Genomic DNA, 4,891 nt, shown 5'->3' on the forward strand with positions numbered 1-4,891 from the left:
AGTTAAGATCCAACCTATTTCTGTATCAGCTTTAAAAAAGCTTATCTGATAATGAGCTAAAAGCAGTGAACTGACTAATATTGGGGAAATGGAATTAGGAGGACCAATAATGAATGCGTTGCTTCTAATATTGTTTGCAATAAATATCATGTTTATGCAATAAAAAAATTTTAGAATATTGTACTAGTTTTAACTTGTGTCCTTTCTCCTATTTCCATCAAATAGTTTATCTATTTATGTGTTTCCATTTATCAGCCTTCTGTTTACCATTTCCTTTTTCCAAAGCTGTGGAGGGGACTCATTTATAATAGCAGTAAAAGGATAAAATACCTAGGAATAAACTTAACTAGAACTGTGTGCAAGTTTTATGAAGAAAAATTAAAAACCCTATGGAGAGACATAAAGGTAGACTTAAGTCATGAAATCTTAAAGCTGTTTCTCCTCCCCAGATCAATGTCTAAACTCAAAGAAATTCTCATTAAAATACTAATAAGGTTTTTTTTAAATTGGCCAAATGATGCCACAGCTGATCAAAATTAAACATTTAACACTAGCCAGGGAAATTCTAAAAAGGAAGACTTGGAGTTGGGGAAGGGCAAGGGAATGCCCTTATAAGAATTAAAACGTATTTTGAAACTACAGTAATTAAGATATAAAAGTTTATTTTTGTAAAATTAGAAAAGAGAAAAATGGAGCAGTAACAAAGTCTTTCCTACCCCAGATTATTTTTCAATCATTACAGTGGTGAAGTAAAGATTAACAATGTATGTTGGAAAGATTAACAATGTATGTTGATATACCAAATGCAAAGTAATAAAAAGGTACTGGATGCTATGGTTTAATCCCTTTTCTATGAAGATTTTGTAAACCTGTATTTTTCTGGACTGATTCTCAAGAAAGCATTAACAATGGGTCAGTTACCTTTGGAGATGTGGAGATGGTGCAGGACAGGAGGGGCCTCTATCCCACATAGTATGTGGGATCACCATGAGTGGGACCAATGGGGCAGCAGAGAGCTAATAAGAAGCCTCTGGTAGCGTAGTGGTTACGAATCAGGCTGCAAACCGCAAGGTCAGCAGTTCGAAACTATCAGCTGTTCTGCAGAAGAAAGAGGAGGCTTTCTGCTCCCGTAAAGATTTATGGCCTCGGAAACCCTATACAGGGTGGCTATGGGTCGGAACCGATTCAATGGCACTTTACAACAACAACAAAGGGAAGGGGGATGGGATGGCAGGCAGCTAACAACAGATGTCTGAAGGAATGGAAGGAGGATGGAAATGGGACTCAGGATGAGAACTTTCATCATTTACCTTTTCAACTTTGTGAATTTTGTAAGTGGGGTAGGGAAGAAAATACCCCCTAATTAAAAATACATCGATTATGTTGTTGTTGTTAAGTACCGTGGAGTCGGTTCCGACTCATAGTGACCCTGCATCGATTATAGAGACTATTAAATCTAAAGCAAGATTAAACAAGGAACCTTGCTGTGGGCTGTAGGATAAGTGCCTACTAACCACAAGGTTGGCAGTTCAAACCTACCAGCTGCTACTCAGAAACCCAATATAGGGTCTAAACTACAAAGTCAGTGGTTCAATCTCACCAGCTGCTCCTCAGAACCCCTATACAGGGTTGCTATGAGTCATAACCAACTCCATGACACTTCACAACAAAACAACCCACGAAGAGTCAAAACAGACTCAGCAATGCTTAAAACAATAGCAAACAGATTAAAGACAAGACAACACAAACATATATCCTCCAGATGAGGGAATTATCAGCATGATGCCCTAATGAAAATCTCAAGTTCCACCTCCATGTGGTGACCTTTTACAGGTCACAGAGAACAAAGGAATCTCTTTCCATAACCATGAATGAAGGCAGCAGTCTAGCACATCAGCAGGCTGGGCTACTCAAGCAGAGAAGGTACTACTGTAGCTAGGAAAGTTTACAGGATTGCCTCTGACTTCCTCCGGATATGACATCACAACCATGCGACACAGGCAGCTGATTTCCATAAAAGGGCATGCTCAGGCAAGTCTGAGCAGGGAAATTGGCTTCCCTGTTCCGGTTAGGGGATTGGCCACAATTCAACTTTCAAATACATTCTGCTAGGCTTCAGCAGTGACTGGAACTTTAATGCCAAGGCACAACATGGAGCTAGGGCTCTTACTAGCTGCAGTCGTTCACAGCAAAGTGCCCTCAGATTTCAGGTTCTAAGAAAGTCTGGTTGTTTTTAAGTGCTGTCAAATTGGTTTCTGCCCATAGCGACTCTGTATAACATTTCTCAAGAGCAGCTGGTGTAACTGAACTGCTAACCTTGTGATTCGTACCAACTTGTCGGTCTAGTGCATTATCCTGTAGTACAACACCAGGACTCTTAAGTAACTGTTTTATAGAATTACTTTAAAATGTAATTAATTAATGGCCATGAATGACTTCTAAGCTAATTATTTATAGGACAGTATAAGACAGGAATGCTAGTCTAGATTTGATACATTTGGTGTCAGCCTGCACACCCAGTTGGTAACACGAACAAACCTTAATTTAAAGATTTATAATAGCATTCTGATCGCTAGATTTGAAAATAAGAGAATTTCAGATAGTTTATTAGAAGGCTTGCCTTTGATGATGAAATTTTTCATATCTACCAAATTCTTCAGTCAGAAATTAAATAAGATGCCTAGATAATTACTGATGATTGTAATAAGAAGGTAGGAAACAAAGAAGAACCAGTGGGTTGGAAAATATAGCCTTGGTGATAGAAATGTTGTTAGAGATCACAAGAGAATTTTGCAAGACCAATGACTTATTCATACAAATATATAATTTTAAACAACATAAAAGGTGATTATACAAGTGGACCTCACCTGATGGAATACACAGGAATCAAATTGACTATATCTGTGGGAATAGATGATGAAGACAATATCATCAGGGAAAATCAGGTCATTGTTCAGACTGAGGCTGAAGAAAATTAAAACAAGTCTTTGAAAGCCAAAATAGACATTGCATATGTACCACCTGAATTTAGGGCCATGTCAAGAACAGGTTTAATGTATTAGACACTAATGACTGAACACCAGAAGAGTTGTAGGATGACATCAAGTACATCATACAGAAAGAAAGCAAAAAGTCATTATAAAGACAGGAAATAAAGCAAAGATGAAAGCGGATGTCAGAAGAGACTCTGAAACTTACTCTTGAACTTGGAGAAGCTAAAGCAGATGGAATTAATGTAGAAAAGACTTGAATTGAAAATTTCAAAGGGCAATTTGAGCAGGTAAAGTCAAGAATTATAAGGTAATATGCAAATACCTGAAGTTAGAAAACCAAAAGGAAAGAACATACTCAATATTTTTCAAACTGAAAGAACGGAAGAAAAAATTCAAGCCTTGACTTTCAATATTGATGGAATCTATGGACAAAATATGAAATGACACTGGAAATAGCAAAATAAGAGGGAAAGGATACACAAAATCACTGGACCAAAAAGAATTGGTCAGTCTTCAGTCATTGCAAGAGGCATCATATGATCAATAATTGATGTTATTAAAGGAAGAAGTCCAAGTAGCACTGAAGGCATTCACAGAAAACAAGGCTCCAGGAATTGACGGAATACAAATAGAAATATTTCATCAAACTGATATAATACTCGAGGAGCGCACTGGTCTATGTCAAGAAATTTGGAAGACAGTTACCTGGCCAACTGATTGGAAGAGATCCTTATTTGTGCCCATTTCAAGGAAAGGTGACCCAACGGAATGTGATAATCATCAAACCATATCATTAAAATCACATGCAAGTAACATTTTTCTGAAGATAATTTAAAAACCAGTGCAGGAGTACATCAACAGGGAGCTGCCAGAAATTCAAGCTGAACTCGTAAGATAAGGTAATATAAGGGATATCACTGCTGATGTCAGCTGGATCTTGATTGAAAGCAGAGCATACCAGAAACATGTTTACTTGTACTTTATAGACTATACAAAGGTATTCAACTATGTGAATCATAACAAACTGAATGTTACTGAGAAGAATGTGAGTTCCAGATCCCTTAATGAGGAAGCTGAACATAGACCAATAGACAGTCATTAGAATAGAACTGAATAGTTTAAAATCAGGAAAGGTGTGTGCCAGGTTTGTATCCTTTCACCATACTTATTCACTTTGTATTCTAAGCAAAAAATCTGAGGTGAAACTGGATTATATGAAGCAGAAGATGGCAATAAGATTGAAGGAAGACTCATTAACAAACAACTTGTGATATGCAGATGATACAACCTTGCTTGCTGAAGGTGAAGAAGATTGAAAATACTGATGAAGATCAAAGGTTATAGCCTACAGTATGGATTGCACTTCAATGTAAGGAAAATGAAAATCCTCACAGCTGAACCAATAAGTAATATCATGATAAATGGAGAAAAGGGTGAAATTGTCAGAACACCTGGGTGCATAATCAATGATCATGGAAGCAGCGATCAAGAAATCAAATGACATATTGCATTAGGCAAATCTGCTGTTAAAGTCCTCTTTAAAGTGTTAAAGAGCAAAGATGTCTGCTTGAGGACTAAGGTTGCCTGATCTGAGTCATGTGATAAGCACTGGACTTGCAAAACCACCAGGTCCACGATACGAGCCCCCAGCCACTCTGCGTGAGAAAGATGCAGCTTTCTGCTCCCTCGAAGTTGCACAGCTTCAGAAAACCTATACAGGGTCTTTATGAGTCAGAACTGACTTGATGGCACTTAACAACAACAACAACATATACATGTGTTGCAGACCGCAGGTACTGGGATGTTGAGGACCGGTGTCATGGACGAAAATCCAGCACGTGGCCGCACTCAGACTTGCTGGCCAGAGACCCTGAGGTCTCAAGGAAGTAACCTCCGGA

General features: G+C 38.1%; 1 pseudogene; it reads left to right on the plus strand.

Annotated features, from left to right (window-relative positions):
• The first annotated feature begins 1,989 nt into the window (after positions 1-1,989).
• Positions 1,990-4,891, plus strand: part of LOC102823604 — a 30,090-nt pseudogene continuing 27,188 nt past the window's right edge.

This window comes from Chrysochloris asiatica, unplaced genomic scaffold (genome assembly GCF_000296735.1).
Source record: "Chrysochloris asiatica unplaced genomic scaffold, ChrAsi1.0 scaffold00103, whole genome shotgun sequence".
Taxonomy (NCBI): Eukaryota; Metazoa; Chordata; class Mammalia; order Afrosoricida; family Chrysochloridae; genus Chrysochloris; species Chrysochloris asiatica.